Source organism: Narcine bancroftii, chromosome 4 (genome assembly GCF_036971445.1).
Source record: "Narcine bancroftii isolate sNarBan1 chromosome 4, sNarBan1.hap1, whole genome shotgun sequence".
In the NCBI taxonomy this organism is placed as follows: Eukaryota; Metazoa; Chordata; class Chondrichthyes; order Torpediniformes; family Narcinidae; genus Narcine; species Narcine bancroftii.
Window position 1 is genome coordinate 22,008,150 of NC_091472.1, and position 27,998 is coordinate 22,036,147.

Sequence of the window (27,998 nt, forward strand, 5' to 3'; positions counted from 1 at the left end):
AGAGAGAGAGAGAGAGAGAGAGAAAGAGAGAGAGAGAGAGAGAGAGATAGAGAGAGAGAGAGAGAGAGAGAGAGAGAGAGAGGGGAGGGGGAGAGGAGGAGAGGGGGAGAGGGAGGGGGAGAGGGAGAGAGAGAAGGAGAAGGAGAAGGAGAAGGAGAAGATTATTTAATGGAAATTGGATGTCAATGTTCATGCCATCCAGTTGGAGGGTGCCCAAATAGAAGATGAGGCATTCCTGAAATTTGTGGATGGCCTCAGTCCAGTGGTGGATGAAACCATGGACAAACACATCAGCAAGGGAATGGGGCAGGGAATTGAAAACGAGTGGCCACTTGGCTATTGCGGAGGACAGATCTGAGGTGCTCACTGAAGCAATTTCACAGCCTGCGCCCAGTCTCCCCGATGTAGAGGAGACCACAACAGGAGCAATGGATGCAGTAGATGACTGTGAGCAAACTATCCAGTCAATCAGAAATATAATTGAAAAGAACAAAATTGGTGTAATACTGTATAGTGCTGTGGGTTGAGGTTTGCTTCAATGGACGGTATCAGAGTGTGGAAATAAGTGTGTCAGGTTCAGGTTGATATGCCACAACTATTGGTGTGCCATGGGGATCGCTGCTGGGGTCACCACTATTGACAATCTGAGAGAGGAAAGATTTAAAAGGGACCTGAGGGTACTTTTGTACAACTTTCAAAAAGAGATCACAAACAATATGTCCAAGTTGGATGCAAAGTTTGGCTCTGAGGAGGATGCAGATAAGAGCTGAATGGGCAGGGACATGGGAGACAGTGTTGCGGTCGTGTATTTACATTCATTGGGAGTGGTGTCGGCCACCGCTAATGATGTAAGCAAAGCGGGGGTAATAGCACGTATGCGTGGGTGTGTTAAGCGTCTGTATATGGATGATGAATCTTAGGTGCAGGAAGAGGAGAGTGAGAGTGTCGAGATCACCCGTGTGATGGTAAGCCAATAAGAAGGTCAGAGGAGTTTGGGTGGGTGGTGTTTAGGGAGCTGAAGAACACAACGTTGTGTCTAGGGAATAATATAAAGAAAGTTGGCTTCATGGTGCGCTGAAATAAACGAGTGAAGGTATCCTTTATTTGTTTGTAAGTTGTGGTAAATCAGGGCCATTACAGGAGAAACTTGAGCTCGTTTACTTTGGGGGAACAAATAGAAAAATGGAATTTTTTTTCAAATGATCTGATTTTAGAAGGTGTTGTTCAGAGAGACTGGCTCTCCTTGTATACTGAAGCACTGAGAGTTGGCATGCATGTACTCACTCAATCACAAGACATCAGAGCAGAAGCAAGCCAATCAGCCCATCAGGTCTTCCCACCATTTTATCGTGAGGTGATCCATTCTTGTACTCAGCTCTACTCCCCATAATGCTTGATGCCCTGATTAATCAAATACCAGTGAAACACCATATGATCTTGCTTCCACAGCTACAAGTTCTGCAGATTGCGACGCTCTAGCTAAAGAAATGTTTCGGCATCTCTGTTTTAAATTAATGCTCCAATTAGGAAGGTAGATGATATGCTCGCCTTTATTGCAAGAGGAATTGAGTGCCATGTTGAGAGCACACTGGAACATTTGTAAGGTCTGTTTTCCCTAGCTGAGAAAATAGTTTCAAAAGAAGGAGAACAGCAGAGAAATAGAACCTTTGGCCCACAATCTCCATTTGGACCATGATGCCAAATCAAACTAATCTACCTGCGTGCAATCCATATTCCTTCATTCCCTTCCTGGCCATGTGCCAGATCCAGCTCTAACAGTGTCATCACGTTACAGAGGTGGAAAATCTCGTAAAATGGGGTGAGAGGTAACACCTTGAGTCTCCACGTGGAGAAGATGAAGGAGATGATTGTGAACTTCAGGAGGACCAGGAATGATTACCTTCCACTACACTTCAACAAATCAATAGCAGAGAGAGTGGAGAGCTCCAATTTCCATGAAGTTCACTTAACTAGACATCTCCTCATTTGTCATGAAATGACAACAGTGACTGCACTTCCTGAGAAGACTGAAGTGGGCAAGGCTACCGGCCACCATTACCAACATGGTACTGGCTAGGGCGGCACTGTTGGCGTAGCGGTTAGTGCAACACCTTTACAGCGCCAACGATCAGGAATGGGGTTCGATTCCCACGCTATCTGTAAGGAGTTTGTACATTCTACCCATGTCTGTGTGGGTAATCCCTGAGGGCTCCGGTTTCGTTCCACCATTCAAAATGTACTGGAGGTATATGTCAATTGGGAGTAATTTGGGGATCATGGACTCGAAAAGTCCTGTTATTTTGCTGTATGTCTAAATTTTAAACTTAAATTATGTCGACTTTCTATAGGAACTCTAAAGAGAGCACTGTGTCTGGCTGCATCAAAGTGTGCTGTAGAGAAATGGATCAGAGGTCAATCCACAGGATTATAAGAGTGGAGAGGGGATCACTGGAGTCTCCCCCCTCCACATCGATTTGATCTACCGGGATCATTGTCTGAAGAGGGCAGGCAAAATTATTGAGGACCCCTTCCACCCTGCACACTGCATCTTTTAGCTGCTCCCATCGGGGAAGGGGTCCAGGAGGATCAGAGCCAGCACCACCAGGCTGAGGAACAGCTCCTTCCCACGGGGAATGAGAATGCGGAACGACCAAAGGAACTAGTCACACTAACCATCCGAGACTCTCATGTTCATGAAGCAATGTTTATTTATTTAGTTGTATTGATTAAATACTTGTCCTGCACGTGTATTTTTGTATGTATGTGTGTGTGTTATGTCTGGTTGTGTGTTGCATGTTTTTGTAGCGAGGACCGGAAAACACCGTTTCATCCAGTTATACTTGTGCAATCAGATGACAATAAACTTGACTTTCAAATCTAAATATCTCTTAAAGAAAGGCTAACCAGAGAGATTATTTATTTCTTGCGTGAAGAGGTATTAAACAGATTGGACTGTTGTTCACATGGGTTTTAGCTGATCTCATTGAAATAGACCATACCCACAACTGAAGTGAGTTAGAGGAGGCATGGAGGTGGTGTTTTTCTCTCTAGGATGTCTTGGAACAGGGGTCATACTATCAATTCAGGGGTTGACTATTCTGGATAAAAAATACTTTTAGCCTGAGGGTAGTAAACAATTAGAATTATTCACTCAAAGGGACTGTGTAGGGTCAATTAATGGGAATATTCTGGTGATTAGGGAAATGAAGGGTTCTGGATGAGGTCAGGAGAGTGACACTAAGCCAAAAGGTCAACCATGAGCTAATTGAATGGCATTGGCTGAAAGGCCTATTCCTGCGTCTGCATCTTAGAATATACGACCTTGGATCAAATCAAAAGAAATCACAAAGTTCTGCAAAGCACATCTTGCAGAAATTCTAACCTATTTCAAGAACCAGATGTAAAATGCAATTAAAATTGTTCAGCTTTGAAGCGCAATAATGAGCATTGTTCTATTCCTGCACCTGATCCTTCAGTGCTTTGAAAAGCATTATAACTGCAGCTGGAATGAATGGAATGGAAATAGCCCACTTTTATTGACCAATTTCTTGAATCACATCTGCAAATTTTCTTTAAAATTTTCATTAATTTCCATTCTGCTAATCGACAAGATAAGCGTCTTTCTGGTCACCTGACTAGAGAGGATGCGAGGTCCTGGAGAAGGTGCAGAAAATATCTACTCGAATAGTTCCACTGATGAGGGATTTCAGCTGTAACAGGTGAAAATATAGATACTGGGACTAAGAGCAGGTCTCATGGCCCTTTTGGCTCGCTCCTCCTTTTATCACAGTCATGCCTGGTTGTTTTTCTACATGTTATATTCCATTCTCCCCACACTCCTTGGAGCCTTTTTTATCGTGTGTGTAAACCCGGTGTGACGGGTTCCAAGGGCTACAAATCTGAGCGCAGGCTGGTTGGACAATGATAAAAGACACACACACACACACACACACACACACACGCCAGATAATACGGCACACTCACAACTATTCATGATAGAAAGCTTGACAATCAAGCTGCAACATGGGAAATCCACCACCCCTTGAGCATTGCTCTTAACTAAACTAAACCAGGGAAAATAATTTCTCTATTCACAATACTGCAGCTCCCAACGATTTGTCTGCGCACTCCTTACCGATGACTCTCCAGTGTTGCCCACAGTTCCCAACGTGGAGTGGAGCTAAGGTTTGTCCCAGAAGAAAAAGAGGCAGATAGCTCACACATGGTGGACTTTATAGTGCTATTACCTGGAGAGTCCGGCTCAGGTGTTAATGAGACAATTAAAGGGGCCGATTACCAGGTGTGCACTGACCTGTGGGTAGAGACTGACCTTGATTGGCAAGTGAGGTGACCTCCGACTTGTTTCCTGACAGAGAAGCTACATGACCCTCCACAACCCACATTCCTACCAACTTCCAGATGGAAAGGTCACGTGACCCTCCACCATCCACACCAAGATTTTTTGCTTGTAGGAATTTTTTCTGTCCTTTTAGTTATTCAGAAAGTTGTGCTCTATAACCCTATGTGGTGACAAACTCCGTAGCTTCTCCATCTTCAGAGTTAGAGAAGTTTCTTCTCAATCAGTCCTTAATCCTTGCCCGGCAACTTGAACCCTGCCCTCTTCTCAGCCAAGGGAAACATCCCCGCTACATCGTGTTTTTCTCGGCTTATCAGAACATGTCAATTCGATTTCTTCATTCTGTTGAGTTTGAGTGAATGCAAACTGAGTTAACTCGATCTCTGTCCATACAGCAGTCCTGCCATCTCAGGGATCAGTCTAGTGAACCTCTAATATTAGAACAGAGCTGGAAATGGAACTGATGGGGATTGGCTGCTAGAAGCTACCAGAAACCCGATGGGCAGAATTAACTTCATGCATCAGTGATTCTTTGATTCAACCTTCATGCATTTTTATAAAATTTACTTTTGTTTAACTTATTTTAAATTTAGACATGCAATACAGTAAAAGGCCCTTCCAGTCCATAGGCCCTTGCTGCCCAATTACACTCAATTAACCAACAACCCCTGTTTGGTTTCAAGGGCGGGATGAAACTGGAGCACCCAGAGGAATCCCACACAAACTTGGGGAGAATGTACAAAGTGTTCAAACCCAGCTTGCCAGTGCTGTAATAGAGTTGCACTAACTGCTACTGTTACGAGCCCAGAGGACCCCAAAACCCAGCAGCAATAGATATTACCAAGACAAATGGTTACTTAAACAAAAGTTTCTTTTAATTATCTTTAAACATGAAAACAGAATCACATTTTAGTTTATCACTATTGACTTGACCTGACTTGACCCCCTTCTAATTCTAAGCACACTTGTATGCAATGTGTGTGTAAGTTCAGAAAAGTTCTTTGATTCACAGTCCAATCTCACCTCATTCCTCCAAGTTTTCTGGTTGCAGGCAATTCTTAAACTGTGCGCAGAATTTAACAGTTATAAAGTTCACCAGGCTTTGGTCCTTGAAAGGTAAATGGTTACCACTCAGGAAGGTTCTTGTCAGTTTTCAGAGAGAGATTTATTGTTCCAGGACATCCACAACTGATTCCTTTTTAATCAGCTACTCCAGTGTCTTGCTGACAAAACTTGCCCCCTCAGGGTTCTCTAGGTGATAACCTCTTTCTTTCAAGTCACCACAAAGTTCCTTCTTGTTTCATTTATTCCAAGTGAAATATTAGACAGCCAGTCCCTCCTCTTGCATGAACCACAAGGGCTTTGACCAGGCTGAACTAAGCACTCATAGCCCATCTTCCAAATGGGGTTTACCACAAACTTGCCAGCTTGTCCTGTTCCAGTCCCAGCTCTTGGGCACTCTCCGAAGCTCTTGCAAAGGCAGTGGGGCCGAAACGTCTAGCATTAGCAGAGCACCAGTATTTCAAATAAGGTCTGTTTTAAAGTGTTTGTGTGTGATCTACACTAACAAACCTTTCACAATTTATCTCTCAAAAACATATCTATATACTCTGTCACACTACACTAACCATGTATGGGTTCCCTTTAAGTGTTCTGGTTACCTCCCACCCTCAAAACATATGAGGCTGTAGGTCAATTGGGTCTAAGTGGGCGGTACAGGGAGGAGGACTAAAAGGGCCTATATCCATGCGGTATGCCTAGATTTAACCTATCATAATGTTGAAGAGTTGAAATGTTTTTGTTTTCCAGATCTGCGAAGAGCTATATAATGATATAGATGTGTGCCACAACCTCTCGCACCACACGCAAGAGTCTCTAGTGGGCCAAGGCAAAGCCTCCTTAATTCAGCTGCTCTACATGGCTGTCATTACCATTTTGTCCATACCTGTGTCAATCTTGTTTGGTGCCTGGTCTGATCAAGGAGGTCGCAAGCTTGGCGTGATCTTGCCCTGTATTGGTTCTTTAATTGGCGGAGCTATTCTCATTATGATGGTGCAGGATAAAGAAATGTCCAGCAACTGGTTCATTTTGGCCTCTGCTTTTATCAGAATCTTTGGAAATTTTAATGTTGTTTTCCTCAGATATCACAACTGCTGAGAATCGAACCAAGTACATTGCCATTACCGAAGCTATGATTTTTATTGGGAGAGCCTATGGATTTATACTGAGTGGGTGGTTTCTTCAGAGTTTTTCCTTTACACCTGTTTTTGGTGTGTATTGTGGCTGCCCACTACTGTTCATCTGCTATGTCCTGCTGTGGCTGCAGGAGTCGAGTTTTCCCGCTGAATTGACCCATTTATCTGGTGAAGCTTCTCTGGCAGGCATAGATGGAATCCTAAACAATCCCTGTCACTGTATGACTCGAGAACATGGCAAACCATCTCGAAGGCACGAGAGGGACAAGATCGATTGAAGCTGGATCTCATTTTCCTTTGTGTCACCTTGATATATGCCTGCAGTACTGGTAAGTTGCAGTTCCTTTTCGTTAGAGGCAGCCCAGTTTCCTCGAGCATGACTTTGGTTGAGCTTGGTTTGTTTTTGAACTCCTGTATCTGACAGCACAATGTTAGTCATTCTTGAACACTTAATTGATTTTAATTTTCCTTTAATCTCATTTAGATTTTAATTGGTTCATTTCCTGCTAGACTTCTTTTTTTAAAAAACTCTGGAATGAATGTTGGTCTCTGTTCTTATTTTATAATTTTTTTTAAAAGCATATTGCTTGTGCCTGGATTGTATCGGGGAAGGATTTGATGAAGACGAGAGAAGTTTCTTACTTGCTGCAGCCAAACAGCTACACTGTATCATTAATCTTCCACAGATAAATAGATAATAAATAAAAAAGGATAGATAATAAACTTTCCCAGGTATCCTAATGCAAAAAAAAGACTTATCAATAGCGGAGACATGGCGTTGGATCAGTCCCTGATTTGTGAAACAAGGGGAGGTTCAAGAGTCCGATAGCTGCTGGAAAGAAACTTAAAAGTGCTGTACTTCAGGCTTCTGCTCGAAGGCAGAAAAAATTGTGACCAGGGTGGTGTGTGTCCCTTATGCGGGGAGCTATTTCAGCTGGATTTGAAACTGGTGGTCTGTAAGGAGCTTGTACATTCTCCCCGTGACCTGCGTGGGTTTTCCCTGGGTGCTCTGGTTCCTCCCACCCTCTAAAGCATAGGGGGTTGAAGATTAATTTTGTGGTAATTGGGCGGCATGGGTTTAAATGGCCAGAATTGGCTTATATAGTGGTCTAAAATGATGTTGGCTGCCTTCTTGAAACATTATGTTTAATGAGGGCAGATAAATTAAAGTTTTTACACCTATGGTAAAAGGAATATTATTTTGATAAGACATACTTAGATGAGAAAGGCAATTGTTACTATCTTGTTTCCCATTGTGGGACTTTATTAGGCCTGAGGTGGTTTCAGAACTAATGTCGCCAAGATATTTCCCCATTATGGACCTAAATTTGCTGGATCTCTCTATCTCTCTCCCCTGTCCGACTCAAAATCTTCTCCACAGTAATGTTCAAAATAAAGGTATAATATCTTGACATTTCTGCAAAGTAAATTGTTTTTAAAACTTTTATTTTACAGGTAAACAGGCTATTCTGATTTTATTCTTGACATATCCACCACACCACTTTTCACCTGAACTGTATGAGTGTACAGTGCAATTATGATGTTGCTTGGTGTAACTATCAGGGAAGTCTGTCAAGGCCACACACCTCCACTGCATGTTATGTTTGTTTCTCCAAATACCAGTATGGATTTATTTGTGGTTTCACATGAAGGCCAGACACCCAATATGAACTTGTTGGGTTTAATAGGTTGTAGATGTATTTTTTTTTCCCCTGTCAAATCTTCCACGCGGAATATACTTTAAGCATTGTTGCAGGGACCCTTGCAATCCAATGCTCTTGTGTTTGCAATTTAGGATTTGGATTTGTTTTCCTTTATTGATTACCTGCTTCCACTTTCCCATCCAATTTTCTGTTCTGTTGTCTTTTATGCCTTCTTGTTTGTACCATGAGAGTTAATCAAAGCGGAGCCCTGTTGTGACCTTGCGGGATGAATGCACCATGAGCTCTCCTGTTAATCTCACGGCCATCAGGTGTAGTCTTGCTGCTTTGCTCTTCCTTCCTTTCTGGTTTCAATACATTTACCAGTTCAACCTTAATATGCACAGAAAAGAGCCGTGAAGCCTCATTCTCTTCAGACTCTATATCGAAGTAGGTGGTTGATAGGCTCTATCAATAATCACAAAGTCATAGGCTACAGGAACAATAGGCTTTAATGCACACAAGACTTTGACTGGCCTGGTTCCAGGTACAGGACTGCCGGAAAGGGGGAGGTAATGCGACCTTTATGGCCAGGACAAAAGGGGAGGAGACTTAAGGGATGAGTCATTAGTGGGCAGGCCAACCTCATATATACAGTAACTGGTAAGGGCTATTCTTCTTTGGCTTGGCTTCGTGGACGAAGATTTATGGAGGGGGTAAAAAGTCCACGTCAGCTGCAGTCTCGTTTGTGGCTGACAAGTCCGATGCGGGACAGGCAGACACGATTGCAGCGGTTGCAGGGGAAAATTGGTTGGTTGGGGATGGGTGTTGGGTTTTTCCTCCTTTGCCTTTTGTCAGTGAGGTAGGCTCTGCGGTCTTCTTCAAAGGAGGTTGCTGCCCGCCAAACTGTGAGGTGCCAAGATGCACGGTTTGAGGCGATATCAGCCCACTGGCGGTGGTCAATGTGGCAGGCACCAAGAGATTTCTTTAGGCAGTCCTTGTACCTTTTCTTTGGTGCACCTCTGTCACGGTGGCCAGTGGAGAGCTCGCCATATAACACGATCTTGGGAAGGCGATGGTCCTCCATTCTGGAGACGTGACCCATCCAGCGCAGCTGGATCTTCAGCAGCGTGGACTCGATGCTGTCGACCTCTGCCATCTTGAGTACTTCGACGTTAGGGATGTAAGCGCTCCAATGGATGTTGAGGATGGAGCCGAAACAACGCTGGTGGAAGCGTTCTAGGAGCCGTAGGTGGTGCCGGTAGAGGACCCATGATTCGGAGCCGAACAGGAGTGTGGGTATGACAACGGCTCTGTATACGCTTATCTTTGTGAGGTTTTTCAGTTGGTTGTTTTTCCAGACTCTTTTGTGTAGTCTTCCAAAGGCGCTATTTGCCTTGGCGAGTCTGTTGTCTATCTCATTGTCGATCCTTGCATCTGATGAAATGGTGCAGCCGAGATAGGTAAACTGCTTGACCGTTTTGAGTTTTGTGTGCCCGATGGAGATGTGGGGGGGCTGGTAATCATGGTGGGGAGCTGGCTGATGGAGGACCTCAGTTTTCTTCAGGCTGACTTCCAGTCCAAACATTTTGGCAGTTTCCGCAAAGCAGGACGTCAAGCGCTGAAGAGCTGGCTCTGAATGGGCAACTAAAGCGGCATCGTCTGCAAAGAGTAGTTCACAGACAAGTTTCTCTTGTGTGAGCTTGCAGGCGCCTCAGATTGAAGAGACTGCCATCCGTGCGGTACCGGATGTAAACAGCGTCTTCATTGTTGGGGTCTTTCATGGCTTGGTTCAGCAAGCCTTGGTTCAGTAAGGGCTATACAATGGAGGAAAACATGTGGCTTACTTAACAATTGATGGGTCGAGTTTCATTTGAGAAAGGATACAATCTGTTTGCAATGTTGTTTGTGGGTTGGAACACATTCATTGGTTACTCTTCGGGGGGGAGGGCAACCTTTTAATATTTAATTTTTAAATTAGACATGCAGCATGGTAATAGGGCAATTTGGCCCACGAGTCTGTGCTGCCCTATTAACCTACAACCATGGTAGTTGTCCTCAGAAGGGGTGTCACGGTTAGTGTAATAGTTAGCACAACACTGGTACAGTACCAGCGACTGGTGCTTGAATCCAGTGCTCTCTGTAAGGAGTTTGTATGTTCTCCCCATGTCTGCGTTGGGTGGCACAGGATCATGGGCCAGATGGGCCTGTTACCTACACCGCACATCTAGGTCTAAACTTAAAAAAAGGTAGGAGCATGCTTTTTAAAAAAATATTTTATTTAGAATTTTAAATCACATAACATTGATTATAATATATCCAATAAAAAACATCACATGATTAAATAAACCCCCCCACCCTTCCTCAACCACCCCACTCACACCCTCCCTCTTCCCCTAAACACCTACAAAGAAAGAAAAGAAGGAGATCGTCACTAAATACAACCATAATTATATTTTTAGCTGCGGAAGTGGAGACGTCCACCGAAGCGACCGAGAGGTCAAATTTTAACTCCAAGAATTTTTAAATATGGGCTCCACAATTTTACAAAAAAAAGATATTTATCTCTCAAATTATACGTTATCTTTTCTAAAGGAATACAAGCTTTCATTTCAATATGCCATCTTTTCATACTTAAAACTAAATTAGACTTCCATGTAATAGCCGAACATTTTTTAGAAACAGCCAAAGCCAAATGTAAAAATTCAATTTGATACATAGTCAATCTCAACCCTAAGACAATCGACTTAATATTTCCTAATAAAAATAACAATGGATCAAATGGTAAATTCACTTTTAATACCTGCTCGAAAAACGATTTTCACATCTGAAACACAAATCTGAAGAACTGTTCAATTTTTTTTAATTTCTGAGGAGTTAAATACAGTTGATGTAAAACATTATGTTTTATCGCACATTTATGACCTTAGACATACTCTCTTTACACTTAATTGAAATATGGAATAAAATTGATTATCAGATAGGTGGAAAGGAAAGATTTCAGTGAAAATGCCTTTATATCAGAATAAACTTTTTTGCTTTACTGTCAATAATCAGTTTTTTGGAGGAGTGTGGCAAGATGGCGTAGAGGGCAGACGTGTGATCCCACCCCTCCTCAGCCAGTTTTTTAAGCACCCGTCTTTAAAGTTTATCTAAGTGAATAAAAGTTATATCTTTATTTTTGGGATCATAAGTGGGTCACAATGGCGACTAATGTTAAAAAGATGAAAGTTCAATTACAGAAGAAATTACCTTTTAAGAGTGCTGAAGAATTGAGGCCTATCTGTCCAGCTGAAGCCACGGAATTGTTGTTTGGAACCTCCAAGGCACAGAGAACTCCTGCCAGGCTGAGTATTACACCGGCACCTACCTTGTCTTCCCAAGATGGCGCCGGCATGTTGACGAGCTTGGCTGGAGTTGATTCATATGTTCGCGACGTCGGATGCATGGGCGACCCGGCTGAGAGAAGAGCCCTTGAGCCTGGGCTGCCATCGGGTGAGCTGGGCACATGCAGAATGGTGTTGGAAGCTGCCTCTGTGCAGTCCCTGGCCATGCCGGCCATGCACGGTGCCTCAAGGGTCCGTGAATTACTGTGGGTGGGGGGCTGAGTGGCGGCATCCCGATGTGGTTGGGATGCCGCTGTCGGGTGTGCAGACCCGCAGCCATACTGGGAAGGGCTCGACAACGTTGGAAGAAGAGGAAGACTTACCTTTAACGAGCAGTTCAAGGGAACAATTGGAGGTGGAGTCTAGAGAAGGTAGGCCTCAAAATGTGGAACTTGGACCTGGAATGGAGTCTGTTTGTACGGTCTTGGAAGGGATTGCCTATCATATGGACAAAATGTCCAAACAAATGACTCAAGGATTTTTGGATGTGACAACTAAAATATCTAATATGTCTGAAGATATATCTAATATGTCTGAAGATATATCTACAGTTAAGAGGGATGTCAGCAAATGTATTAAATCAGTGGATACAGTGCAAGAAAATTTTAAAAAAATTGAAACAGCTTTTTCTGAATGTAAAATTCAAGTTGTAAGTAATAAGGAAAAAATAGAGAAAGTGGAAGATTCGTTTGTGGATTGGGGAATCCAGAAGAAAGACTTACTGAAAAAAATTGATTCATTGGAAAATCAAAGTCGGAGAAACAATGTGAAAATTGTGGGTTTCCAAAAGACATTGAAAGGTCTGATCCAATAAAATCTTTTATGAGTTGGATTCCCAAGGTGTTGGGCAGAGTTTTTTTTCGGAAGCTTTAGTATTGGAGAGGGCACATAGAATGTTACGAAAGAAACCATTACGGGGATAACCGCCACAGGCAGTCTTAGTTCGGTGCCTGAACTATCAAGACAGAGAAATGATATTACGGTTGGCGGTACAGAAGGCACGACAAAGTCAATCTCCAATAATGATTCAAAATAACAGAGTATTTTTTTACGCAGATTTGAGTCAAGAAATTATTAGGTGACGTCGGGAATTTAATTCGGCTAAAGAAGTACTGTGGCGGAAGGGTTATAAATTTGCTTTTCGATATTCTGCTGTGTTAAAAATCTTTTATGGTATCTTTCAATCTCAATTTTTTGAGAATGATCACGATGCATTAATTTTTGTTAATTCATTGCCGGATTTACGAGGACATGGAAGAGTTTCACCACCGTTGCCTAAAAAGAGGACAAATAGAAATGGGCAGAATGGGAAAAATAGAAAGAAAGAGATTTTAATACAAAGTCTTATTGACATTGAAGATTCGGAACAATAATTTGGAATGGAGTCATTGGGTTGAATATATTTACAGTATTGAATTATACTAATGTGAATGATGTATTTCTGGCTGGGGGGGGGTGGATAGCACTGAAATCTTTGATAGTCATCTGCCACTAGTGGGGTTTACCACACCCAGTTTTTTAGGGAGTAACTACCTTTGGGTAGTGTTTTTTTTGGGGCAAGATAATTAATTTTATTTCTATATATACTTTCTTAAAAAAAATATTTAGTGGTTTTGATTTACTAGAAGGGGAGCGATATTTTGTAGTAAGTAATTATATTGTTAGTTTGTAAGGATGTCTAATTTGAAATTTGCAACTTTTAATGTTCAGGGGTTAAATAATCCGATTAAGCGAAAGCGAGTTTTGGCTTATATCAAGAAAATGAAAATTGACATTGCCTTTTTACAAGAAACACATTTGACTGAAAAGAATATTTGAAATTTAAGAGAGATTGGATTGGGCATATGCTTTTTTTCTTCATTTAATTCTAAGGCAAGGGGTGTAGCAGTTTTAATTCATAAGAATTTGTCTTTTGAGTTGCGAACTATGGAAGGAAATGCTGGAAGGGTTTTAAAGGTGAATTGTAAAGTTTTTAATGAATTTTGGACTTTGCTTAATGTTTATGCATCTGATGTGGATGATGAGTGTTTTATTTCGGATGTTTTTCTGTTATTAAATCAAGTTAATGAAAATATTTTAGTTGGGGGAGATTTTAATTGTGTCTTGGATCCTTTGTTGGATAGATCCCCAAAAAGTATAAAGAAATCAAAGTTGGCAATACAAATTGGGGCCTTGATGAAGGATTTAAATTTGTTGGATATTTGGAGAAGGGTTAAACCTACAGAGAAGGATTATTCTTTTTATTCGTCTTGACATGATTCATTTTCTAGAATAGATTATTTTTTAGTATTGGCACATTTACAAGGAAGGGTATCACAGGCAGAATATAAAAGTAGGGTTATATCAGATCATTCTTTTTTTTCTTATGTAAGTTCAGAAGTGGTAGATTCATCTTATAGATGGAGATTTTACACAATGTTGTTGAAAAAACTAGAGTTCGTTATTTTTGTTAAAGAACAGATTACTTTTTTTGTCTGAAAATGTTAATTCAGTAAAAAGTTGTTTTGTGTTATGGGATGCATTAAAAGCTTATTTAAGAGGACAGATTATTTTTTAGTTATACCACTAAAGTTAAGAAGCAGTATATGGCAGAAAGTTTAGAATTAGAAAAGCAGATTGATGAATTGAAGAAGGAATTTCAGAAGGAAGTGACAGAAGATAAAAGAGTGCTTTGACTAAATTGAAATTGCATTATAATACGTTGCAGACGTATCAATTTGAATGTTTAATTAATCGATCTAAGCAGCATTATTATGAGTTGGGTGAGAGGGCACATAAGGTATTTGCATGGCAGTTAAAGAAGGAACAGGTTTCACGGATTATTAATGATGTAAAAAAGAATTCAACAGTTACCTCTAAACCTCAGGAAATTAATGACCAGTTTTATTCATTTTATAAAAAATTATATACTTCTGAGGGGAAACAGGATGGTGGTTCCATTGATTTTTTATTTATCTGAGTTAACATTATCAGCATTAGAAGAGGAGGATGTTATGGATCTGGAAGCTCCGTTTACAGAATCAGAGATTAAGGTGGCTATGTTGGAAATGCCCAATGGGAAGTTACCAGGTGATGATGGGTTTTCAGTGGAATTTTATAAAACTTTTTATGAAGATTTAACTTTGGTGCTTGGGGAGGTATTACAACAAGTGACTGAACAGCATGAGTTACCAGAATCTTGCTCTAGTGCTTTAATTACTGTAATCCCATAAAAAGATAGAGACCTGTTGAAAGTGTCTTCGTATAGACATATTTCTTTATTGAATGTTGATTATAAAATAATAGCAAAAGTGTTAGCAAATTGACTTGCTAAGTATTTACCTAAATTGATACACGTTGATCAAACAGGTTTTATTAAAAATAGAAATGCTTCAGATAATATTCTTTGATTGATTAGTTTGGTCAATGCATATTGACAGTAGCCCAACCATCTAATGGTGGTTGCACTTGATGCGGAAAAAGCCTTTGATAGGGCCGAATGGGATTTTTAAAATTTAAAATATTGGAGAAGTTTAAATTTGGCCCTTTTTGTTATTGGTTGGGTTAAAGCTTTATATACGAACCTGACTGCTAAAGTGGTGACAAATGGTCAAGTTTCATCATCGTTTAAATTGATGCGTTGAACTCAACAAGGTTGTCCATTGTCACCAGCTCTGTTTGCATTGGTTATTGAACCGTTAGCTCAAACAATAAGGCAGAATGAACAGATAAGAGGGATGAGAGTTATGGATGAAGAGTATAAGATTTATTTATTTGCAGATGATGTTTTGATATATTTAACAACAAACCCAGAACAATCATTGCCACATTTATGGAAATATTTATTACAATATGGAACATTATCTGGATATAAAGTTAACTGGGATAAGAGTGGAATTTTGCCTGTCGGAGAAGGAGATTATTTAGAATATAAAAATATTATAAAATTGAAATGGTCTGATAAAATTAAATATTTAAGAATAATTGTAAATACTGAGTATCAATCTTTATACAAGTTAAATTATGTTCCATTATTAAAAAAGATTAAAGCAGATTTAATTAAGTGGAAAGATCTTCCATTAACTTTAATTGGTCAAATTAATTGTATTAAGATGAATATTTTTCCTCGTATTCAATATTTATTTCAAGCAATACCATGTTCCCTTTCAAAGAGTTTCTTTCAGGATTTAAATAAAGTTATGAGAGAATTTGTATGGAAAAGTAAACTACCATGGGTAGCATTAAATAAACTTACTTGGAAATATGCATTAGGTGGGCTTCAATTACCTCATTTTCAAAATTGTTATGAAGAAGCCCAATTGAAATTTATTAGTAGATTGATGGATTTGGATCAGCCCCCGAGTTGGGCTAAAGTTGAGATGGCCTGTATTTCTGAAGGTGAGGTGTATCAATTTATATTTCGATGGAATGTAAATTTATTGAGGAAATATAATATGCTGCTAGGAAAACATCTATTAAAACTATGGATTAAAAAAAAAGAATTTAGGATCAAAAGGTAAATTGTCAATAATCAGCTTATTTCTTTTTCAATGTTTAATAGTCATTTAAAGAGTTGGGTTTCTAAGGGTATAAAAACATTGCAGGATTGTTTTGTAGAAGGACAGTTTCTTTCTTTCAATCAATTGAAAGAGCATTTTGATATTGCTGAAAATTCTTTATTTGTTTATTATCACCTTCGATCTTTGGTGAAAAATACGTATGGTAGAGAGATGATTTTACCTGTATTGATGGAATTCGAGTCTTTGATTTCTTCTATACCAAAAAGGGATTATATTTCTGTTATGTACCAAGAATTACAAGACAATATGGATAAGACGGAACGGGAGAAGTCTAAGCTTAAATGGGAAAATGATTTAGCTTTTGTTTTTCCTGAAGACTCCTGGGCAGATAAGTGTTATGATAGTTTTACTAAATTGATGAATGTGCGGGATGGAATGGTTAATTATAACTTTCTACATCAGTTGTATTTAACCCCAGAGAAATTGAAAAAAAAACGGTTTTAGTAATTCGTATTCTTGTTTTAGATGTGGTGCATGTACTGGAACATTTTTACATGCTGTTTGGTCTTGTGTGCATGTACAACCATTCTGGGATGAAATTAAGTTAATTTTGGAAAAATTATATAATTTAAAGTTACCATTAGATCCATCTTTTTTTTAATGGGTTATATGATTCTTTTAAGGGGATTAGAGTTGGATAAATTTCAAATTGCATTTATATATTTAGCATTGTCTGTAGCTCAAAAATGTGTAGCAAGTACATGGAAAGATAACGTAGTGATTAATATAATGCGATGGGAGAATGGATTGAAATCTTGTATTGTTATGGAAACAATTACATATAATCTACATGACAATTAATTTTTTTTGTTAATAAGTGGTTACCATATTTGGAATATATGCATTTAGATATATTGTGATTTATTATATACTTTTGGTTTCTGTATTTATATTTTTAACTCTCCTTAAGAGAGCTGGCTGATGGGGTGGGGTGGTGGGGATTTGATTTTTTTTTTCTTTCCTTTTTTTTAAAAAAAAAATTTAAATATATATTTATATAAAATTTTCTTTATGGAATGTATTTTTATTACTATTAATGATTCTTCAAATAAATAAAGTTTTTTAAAAAAGAATCAGTTTTTGAAAATATGGAATCAAATGGGGATTTAAAAAGTTGAAGTTTTTTTGAAGCAGGGAGATTTTTTATCTTTTAATCGAATGAAAGGGAAGTTTCAAATTCCTTTGAATACATTTTTTTGTTATTACCAGGTTAAAAAAAATTGTTGGAGAAATTAGGTCATAGTTTAAATTTACCTATGTGATCTCCTTTAGAATTATTACTTACTAAGGAAGATTCAAGTAAATATATTTGTGAGATGTATAAGTTATTACAAAATAAAACATCTAAACTGGATCTTCATAAATCGAGAGTGAAATGGGAATTGGGTTTGAATAGGAAGATGAAGCAGGGTTTTAGGCTCTTTGAAAGCTTGTGATTAGTAACAAGCTCTGTGCGAATATTTACTTCCTCAGTACTTCGATCAGTGTGCATGCAGTTTCACTTGCCATCCAAATTCCCAAATCCTCAATCAATTCTGTATCTGGAGCCATGTAGACATCTTTCTATCTCAGAGAGCGTTGTCATTTTCCTTTGATTACCACATACCAGCACCAGTTTGCATCTGCAAAACTAAATGTTGACATTTTTAATTTAGATATCCAGCAGAGTGACAGGCCCTTCTGGCCAAGGAGCCCGTAGCTTCCCAAATACACCAATGAACCTTCAACCTCCATTCGTTTTTGAAGGGTGCGAGGAAACCGGAACACCCAGAGGAAACCCACTCAGGCACAGAGAGAATGTACAAACTCCTTGCAGACAGCGCCAGATCTTGAACCCTGGTCGCTGGGGCCGTTAATAATGTGCCACTAACCACCACACTAACTAAACCGCCCACAAACGCACAAGTTCACACGCAACCACAATGGTTAAACAAGGTTAATTACGACAAGGATTGAACTTTAACAAAGCAGCAAGTCTTTCTTTTTAAAATATTTTTTATTAAGTTTAACACAAGGTAAACTAATGATAACATAAATCAAATCATATATACACATCACATATCAATTGTAAATTAGAACCATAATTATTATATAACTTATTTTGTTCAGGACATCATTATAATAATTAAGCAGTTAAATCATGACTCGTAACTATGTCCAAAAATAATATTGAATACAAAAATTATACAAATAATGCTCGTAAAATTCCCTTATATATTTTACACTTCTCTGATGTGATCATGTTGTTCTGTGAGATGATCCGTAATCTGTAGTTAACCCCCCCCCCCTTTATTCATTTGTCTTAATAATAAAAAGTTTAAAAAAAGTAAAATTTAACTCAAAAATAATGGCAGCTTCCTGATGGGAATTGAGCGCAACCATTCCCCAGTCAGAGTCCTGTCACTGTCCTGGTTGTGTGTGACCTTCCTCCCTGTGGTTGCACTGTCCTGGCCACCATTACTGCTCCTCTCACTCTCCGCGTTCTTTTCCACTGCAGCCGCCTTCCGGCCTCTCCTGCAACCCTTCTGATAAACCTGGTGAGAGACCGAAGCACGCTGGTGTTGCTGGCTTGATTCCCATGCTGCCAACCGTGGCCTGTTTCCCCGAGACCCGATCCAGATGGCCATGCCACCATGGAGCTGGAGCTGAGCCTATGTGCTGCACTCTGAATCTGAGCTTAGATTGTCATACACACAATGCTATTGCAGTGCCAGTCATCCACGTTTGAATTCAGTGCTGTCTATAAAGGGTTTGTATGTTTCCCATGTCTTTGTGAATTTCCTCTGGCTGCTGCAGTTTCCTCTCATGTTCCAGTCATACGGGGCTAGAAGATAAATTGGTCACATGGGTGTATTTGGACACCCCAGGCTAATGATCCAAAAGGCCTGTTACCATGCTGTATCTCTAAATAAAAAAATATATATATTTTTCTGCGTCCTTTGCATCTTTCATCAGTTTCATAGAGCAAAGAACTTAGAACATTACAGTTCAATATAGGCCATTCAGCCCACGATGTTGTGCTGACCTATGTAAACCACCTGCACAAAAATCTCCTTCCTTATCTCACACACCCATAACCGTCTATTTCTGTTATAGCTATGTGCCTATCTGAGCATCTTTTAAATGCGCTGTAGCAAGCATGCTAACCGAGTAAAAGAATGAGGCCAGCAGTCTGTGGGTTCGTTGGAACTCATGCGCTTTTAAGGTATTTGAAGATGTCCCCCCCCCCCGCGCGCTGGAAATGACATCATTGTGATGTAGGCACGCTACCTGTGCGCATGCAGGCCCCGAGCTTCTACTGGAAAAGAAGGCCATGCGATGCCGACTTTGATGCGGCTGCTCTAATGGCGTGCGCATAACATATGGAGCTGGTTCATCTGGCCATCAGATATCTCACTAGTACCAGCCTCCACCACCACCCTGGCAATGCATTCCAGACACCCACCACTGGCTGTGTCAAAAGAAACCTAGCTCCATCATCTCCTCTAAACTCTCTTCCACTCAACTTAAACGGCTATCGTCTGACATCCTGAGAAAGAGGTCAGGAAGTTTCCATAGGAAGGATTTGCAAAGGCTGGACTGGAGGTGCCACAAGAAGCTTGGAAATCTGTTGGAATGTTATGGGTTACTGCTGGAAGAACTGAGTGTAAAAGTAAGCAGATTGTGTGCCAGAATATGGATACATATTGGTGATACATCTCTAGAATACCATGTACAGTCCTAATCTATTGATCTTCCTGTTCCCAGAAGGATGTTAATGTATTAGAAACATAGAAACATAGAAACATAGAAGATAGGAGCAGGAGTAGGTCATTCGACCCTTCGAGCCTGCTCCGCCATTCAACGAGATCATGGCTGATCTTAAAGTTCAGTACCCCGTCCCCGCCTTCTCTCCGTAACCTTTAATACCCTTATACTGAAGAAATAGATCTTAAATAGATTTAATGAACCTGCCTCCACTGCCCTTTGTGGCAATGAATTCCACAGATTCACCACCCTCTGGGTCAAGAAATTCCTCCTCATCTCGGTCCTAAATGGTTTGCCTATTATCCTCAAACCATGGCCCCGGGTTCTGGATTTTCCCATCCTTGGAAACATCCCATCTGCATCCATTCTGTCCAGTCCTGCCAGAATTTTATGTCTCTATGAGATCCCCTCTCAATCTTCTAAACTCCAGCGAGTACGATCCAAAATTGCGCAATCTTTCCTCGTAAGTCATTCCTGCCATTCCAGGTCTCAGCCTGGTGAATCGCCTCTGCACTCCCTCCATTGCAAGAATATCCTTCCTTGGATAAGGTGACCAAAACAGCACACAATACACCAGGTGGGGTCTCACCAAGGCCCTGTACAGCTGCAGTAAGGTATCCTTGTTCCTATACTCAAACCCTCTTGATAGGAAGGCCAACATACCATTTGCCTTTTTAACCGCCTGCTGTACCTGCATGCTCGCCTTCAGAGACTGGTATACAAGTACCCCTAGGTCTCTCTGCACTTCTCCATCTCTTAATCTATTGCCATTCAAATAGTAATCTGCCCTCCGGTTTGTATTACCAAAGTGGATAACCTCACATTTATCCACATTGTAGTGCATTTGCCATGGATCTGCCCAGTCCCTCAATTTATCCAAATCACACTGGAGCTTCCTGACCCCCTCTTCCGTGCACACAGCTCCTCCTAGCTTAGTGTCATCTGCAAATTTGGAGATATTACATCCAATCCCCTCATCCAGATCATTAATGTAAATTGTGAACAGCTGGGATCAGTCAGAGGAGGGACTCACCAATTCTATGAATTATTGGATTGTCTGATGAGAACGTATTAAGTTTAGAATTCACAGTGCTGTTGTGATGTTGAGCTGACATATGTAAACCTACTCCACTTCAATCTCACCCTTCCCTCCCTCACAACCCCAAAACACTCAATTTGTTTTGACTTGTATCTGCTAGAAATTAGAAGAATGGTATTGAAACAAAAATCCTGAAGGGTGGATGGGGTGAGGATATTTTCCCCTTGTGAGAGAACCTTGCAGTCAGGGTCACAATTTCAAACTAAGGAGCCACCCATTTAAATAAGGTGAAAATCTTCCCCGCAGCATTGTGGATCATTGGAGCTTTCTTCCTCAGAGGGCAGTCGAAGCAAACCTTTGAATATTTTTGGCCAGAGGCAGACGGAGAGTTGATCAACAATGAGGGGTGAGGGGCATTGGTCTAAGTGCAGCAGCGAACTGGCCCTGGCTGTCATGCGTGGTCAGCGAGGCAGCCATGGCAAAGCTGGCGTCAAGGGACCTTGGACCAGAAGAGCGCATGTGCACTTACATTAGCGTGATGCCAGCTCCATAACGCAAAAGGCAGGCCAGATACAGCCTTAAAGGTTGTAGCACGGAACTCAAAGTAAAGCAGTTGTTTTACTCGAGTTCTCAGACTGCTGCACTCATGCACAACCTGCTGCAAAGTTACAATTAGATGTGCAGCCTTGGTGAAATCACAAGCTATCCCCAAACAGTGGACAGGCAAAAATAGAATCAGCCCGAAATGGGCCATAAGTTTATGCTGCTCTTGCTCATGCTGGATAACTTCTTCTATCTCTGTCATACTTTCTCCTCCTTGCTTCAGATGTTAATCAGACTTCTGGTATGTAATTTTCCTCACGGTATTTGCTGGAATTCAAATTGCCCATTACAACAAGTGAACTCCAAATTTCAGAATTAGAATTTATTGTCAAGAATGTGTCATGAAATTACAGTGCAAATATTGCAAAAAATTACATTTTAAAAATAAATAGAAGTGTCTACGGCTCATTGTTTAGAAATCTGAAGGTGGAGGGGGAGAAGCTGTTTTTGGGTGTTCATCTTCCAGCCCCTATACCCCCTTCCTGATGGTAGCAGTAAGAAAAGGGCATGGCCTGTGTGGTGAGGGTACTTGAAGATAGACGCTGCTTTCTTAAGACATCACCTCTTACAGGTGTCCTCGTTGGAGTGAAAGCTGGTGCCTATGATGTGGTAGGCCGATTTAACAACTCTATGAAGTTTTTTGCTGTCCTGTGCATTGGCACCTTCATACCAGACAGTAGTGTAGCCAGACAGAAGTGTAGCCAGACAGAATGCTTTCCATGGTGCCACTTTAAAAAATTTTGAGAGTATTTGATGACTTACTGTTACAGATCTATGTTAATATTAATAATTAGGTTAAGGTTAAGTTATATTTCTTTTAAAATATCTTAGTAAAGTAAATTATATAGTTAAAATATTGTATATGTATTCTTAGTAAATTCGTTGTGGGCTGGTACAGAGTCACACACAGATCACAGCAAATTTAATGAGAACCATTGTACTCAGAGAAGAAAGTTCATTTTCGGAGTTACAGCATCTTGGAAAGACAGAGCTAGTGGATCTGAAGTGGTCCTTAATTATTCAAGAACAATGGAGTGTTTGCTTTATTAAAAACTGAGGTATCTAAGTACTCAATAGGAACTGCTAAGGAAGCCATCTGTTTTTAAACAAAACCACTTAAGCCTCTTGAACAGAGAATGAGGTCAGAGGTTGTTATGGATATGTAGTGGTTTTGAAAAACAAACTGAATTTTTGTAGAAATAAAACTGATAATCATGTAGGTTCCAAGAATTGGGACTGACCCCATTGATGATGCAGCAGTCACATAATTTGGAGAAATTTATTATACTAGGGAGGTGGGACTAGAAATGGGTGTTTGGTTCGGTGTGGACTAGAAGGGCCTAATGGCCTGTTTCCGTGCTGTAATTGTTATGTTATGTTAATTCAGACATTTTTGGATCAGTTCACTTTGGAGAGTACAGAATTCAAGACCCTGTGACACACATGGATTGGAACCTTGTGAAAGACGGGGGTGATTTACAGTAAGTAGAATAGGTGATGTTGTGTGTTACTCTTGGGAAGACAGGATCACAAGAGGTACATTGGTGACTCAAAAGATGGTCACTTCTATTTAAAGGATATCTCCCAAGAATATCTCATCAAAAGAATTGTGAGTAAAGAGGCCTGAAGATATGATGCTTAAAACCACTTTATATTTATTTCTGAACTGAGAATTTAGGACCTTCAAGCAAGAATAAAATGATGCTGAACTTTTAAAAATTGACTTTTCAGAGTGGGACTTTAATTGCACACACACACATTTGTGCATAGTGGGGTTAAATTTAGAGCTAAGTTTGGAGAAAAGTAAGAAATGTTATGTTATTAATAGTTTAATGAAATCTATTATTTTGAATTTGCCGTTGTCTGGTGAATTTTTCATTGCTCTTCCTTTGTTAGTACTAAATAAGTCCCTTTAGTCCCAAACAAAAATTAAAAGGTTTGTTAGTTCATAACAATACCAAATCTCCTCAAACACCTCACGGAGTATATCCACTGGTGAGCCTTCTTCGTGATTGCATCATCATGGAGGCCCCAGGACAGATCTCCCCAGCACTTCTAGAAGACTTCAACAATTCTGAGTTCATAAAATGTTATTTAAGACTGCTGGGTAATAAAATCCAATTTGCAAGTTGAGATGTAGATGTTTGTGGACAGGAAACTTTCCAACTCCTTTTACTGTGGCAGTCTGAGTTTTTATCCAATGGACTTGTTTACATTTCATTTACTGGCCACTTTCAGTTAACTTCTTTTGCAAACATGGATTGGAGTCTGCAATGTGTTTTTTCATTTCCCTTCAGGAGCAAATATCCAATTTTAACTGGGACAGAGGTGATGGATTATCCAGTCTCCATCAAGATTGTACCCACCCATGGGTGATTATGAGCAATTGATTTGTGTTTCTAGTCACATTGTTCCCTGGCATCCCCATTTTACATGCTGCTCAGCTTAGTCATGACATTTGAAAGCACTGTCATGAGAAGAGACCTTGAAGACGTTAATGTTTACTTCAGACTGAAATTCAATTTTAATTGTTCGTCATAAAAAACACAGAAACGCTGGAGGAACTCAGCAGGTCTTGCAGAGTCCACAGGAGGTCAAAATATATTACCGACATTTTGGGCCTGAGCCCTTCTTCAAGGTATCAAGGAGGACACTGTGAGGCCTACTGAATTCCTCCAGCATTCCTGTCTTTTTGCTACAATCACAGTGTCCGCAGACTTTCACGTTTCACTTTAGTTGTTCCTTGCCCACGTGGACAGAGATGCTTCCTTTTGCATGTCATCCAGGCAAGTCATCGCATACTTAATTGTAGGGGGCAGTGCAGTAATAAAAGAAATGTGCGGGGCATGGTGTTCAAAGTAAGTGAAAGAGTGCAGGATACAGAGAAAAGTCAAGTTAAAATAGTGCAAGGCCATCATTTTGTTTTTCCAATTGGAGGTCCATTAACGAGTCTGATAACAGCAGGAAAGGAACTGTCCTTGATAGTTAATGGTTTGAAGCTCTTGTATATTCTGCCCAAGCAAAAGAGAGAAATGAGAGAGTGACCAGGGTCCAGCTTTCCCCAGGCAATGGGTGTGTAGACAGAGTCGATGGAGGGGAGGTTGGTTTGTACGATGGCTTGAACGACATTCACAACTCTCAGCCGTTTCTTGTGGTCTTGGGTGGAGAAGGGATGAGAGTTTACTGTCATATACATGACCAAGACGTACAGATGCACTGAAATTCTTGCTCGCTGCAGCCACACATACATAAGAATCTAAATTAAATTACCACAGTGCGTCAAGACAGAAAAAAGATACAAAATGGAAATGGATAGATAAATATTCACAGTCGAGTTAATACAAAAAGAGTGAAATTTGAATAGTGTAGACAAATCCTTTGATGGTTATGGAGTAGTTGTTAGTGTCAAGGGAGTACAGGGAGGTTCAAAGGCATGATAGATGATTGGGGAATAAACAGAAGATGGAAACTCTCACCACCACAGTCCTGTTAGTGAAGGCAGGCGCACGTTCCTTTGGGCTCCCTTCCAAAGTCCACAATAAGCTCCTTTTTTTTATATTTTATTTATTCAGCATATAAAATGTCAAAACTTAAGAACATTATTTACATAGTTACATAATAGAAAATTAACAAGTATATGTTGAAAATATATTTATAAAAACTAAAATACTAAAATCTAAAAACTTTAAAAAAATCTACAAACTAACTACAAAAAAAAACTCAAATAACCCACCCTTTTCCTAGTAACCCACCCTACAATAAGCTCCTTGACCTTGTGATGTTGAGAACAAGGTTGCAAGATTGTTGTTCTGGAACCACACAACCAGATTCTTGATCTCCATCCTATATACTTTAGTTTAATTTTGAGATAGGACATGGTTACAGCCCCTTCTTGTCCATGACCCCGTGCCACTCAAATACACCCATGTAACCAACTAACCTATTCTTGGAACGTGAGAGGAAACTGGGGCACCCAGAGGAAATCCATGCAGACATGTGGAGAATGTACAAATTTCTTTCAGGCAATTCTGGATTCTGACTCATCGTTACCCAGGAAGGCACGGTTAGTATGGCAGTAGGCCCAATGATTTTACAATGTCAATGAACCAGGTTCGAATCCAGTGCTGTTTGTAAGGAGGTTGCGCATTCTCCCCGTGTCTCCTTGGGTTTCCTCTGGGTGCTTCGGTTTCCTCCCACCCTTCAAAACCAAATGGGGGTTATAGGTCAATTGGGGTCTTTGGGTGGCATGGGGTCATGGGCTGGAAGGGCTTGTTAACATGCTGTAGGTCTAACTTTTAAAATTTAAACAATAATTTGGCCAACAACAATGGTATCTTCAGCGATTTTATATGTTGGGTTGGAACCAAACTTGGCTATGTTACATTGAATGTAGAGGGACAAGAGAAGGTGACTAAACATGCAGCCTTGATGGTCAGTAAGAAGGAGGTAATGTTGCCAATCTACTGTGATTAGGGTCTTCCAATGAGGAAATCAAGTGCAGTTTCTGTACCAAGTCATAAAACATCTATGGTGCAACTGTTTAAAAATAAATTGTTAATAGACCTCTGGAATCTGCCACATTTCCTTAGGCTTTTGAGAAAGTAGAGACAGTGACATGCTTTCTTGTCCATTATGTTGATGTGCTTGGACCAGGACAGGTTATTCATGATTATATACTCCTGAGAAATGAAGATTTCCCCATCTCCACCTCAGCCCCATTGATACACAAAGGGACCTATACTCCCTGCTTGCTTCCTGCGTGCATTAGTCACGAGTGGGCCTTAGTTGACAGATGCTCTTAGTTGCCAGAGGGTGCAGGGAAAAATAGGGTTGACCTAATGAGGGCAGATAAATGGTTCTACAAAAGGAGGGAGAGGCCATTAAATGCAAAATGTCCTTCAAAGCTTGTCCACCTTTGCACTGTCGATTCATGCAACAAGACCTGATTTTTTTTCTCCTTGATAATATTTTGTAATATTTTGTAAAGATACATAACCAACTTTTGTGATTGAGCTCTTTATCAAGGTATGAGCAATATGTATGCAGACGTCTGAATGTTGGTTATCTTTGCCATATAAAGTATCTGTTGAGTTTCTCCAGCATTCTGTTCTTACTTCAATCACAGTGTCCGCAGACTTTTGTGATTTACTGATGATATCTTGTTTCTACCCAGTTAAACAGTGAGGTGAGTAGCACAGGTTGAATGTTGGCACTGTACTTTCCAATAATGAGTTCCACCTGCGACCATCTTTCATGGGAACATACCTGAAAAGTAAAAAATGTTATTGCTCCCAGGTTGAAAAGAATAAAATAGCAATCAGGTTTTCTGTACTATGCCATTGCATGATGTCTAAAACTTAGAACAGAAGGTTCTGCTAAGTATAGCTATTTTAGCAGTTTGAGAGCCCTCTTTTAAATCAACACGTAGAGCTTTTCCCATTATTATTGTTGCAGATGGCCAGAAAATTTAACTTGCATTGCCCACAAATATTCTGGATAACATGTCTGTTCAGTTCTCTGGAGACTTGCAGACTAACTTTGAGATCCAATGTAACTTCAATCCTTCCGTGCTATATTGAACAATTAATACATTTCTGAAAGGAAAGGGGAATCAAATATTTTTACTTTTCACTTCAATAAATAGTTTTATTGTTGTCCACAGAGAGGTTAAATTTGGATTTGGGGATTGAAATCCCCATTTGGGAACACTTTTGGGTCTAGTGATCATAATGCCATTAGTTTCATATTGATTATGGAGAAGGTTAGGCCTGGGCCTCAGTTTGAGATTTTAAATTGCAGAAAGGCCAATTCTGATGAAATGAGAAAAGATCTCGAAAGCATGGATTGGGATAAATTGTTTTCTGGCAAGGACGTGCTCGGTAAGTGGAAGGCCTTCAAAGATGAAATTTGAGAGCACAGAGTTTGTATGTTCCTGTTAAGATAAAGGCAATGTTACCAGGCATAAAGAACCTTGGTTTTCGAGCAATATTGGGGATCTGTCTAAGAAGAGGGAGGTGTATAGCAGGTATATGCAACAAAGAGCAAATGAGATACTTGAGAATTTTTAAAAAATGCAAGAGGAAACTTAAGAAGGAAACCAGGAGGGCTAAAAAAAACACAAGGTTGCTTTGGCAGGCAAGATGAAGGAAAGTCCTAAGGACTTCTTCTTCTTCTTTCTTTGGCTTGGCTTCGTGGACGAAGATTTATGGAGGGGTAAATGTCCATGTCAGCTGCAGGCTCGTTTGTGGCTGACAAGTCCGATGCGGGACAGGAAGACACGGTTGTAGCGGTTGCAGGGGAAAATTTGTTGGTTGGAGTTGGGTGTTGGGTTTTTCCTCCTTTGTCTTTTGTCAGTGAGATGGGCTCTGTGGTCTTCTTCAAAGGAGGTTGCTGCCCGCCGAACTGTGAGGTGCCAAGATGCACGGTTTGAAGCGATATCAGCCCACTGGCGGTGGTCAATGTGGCAGGCACC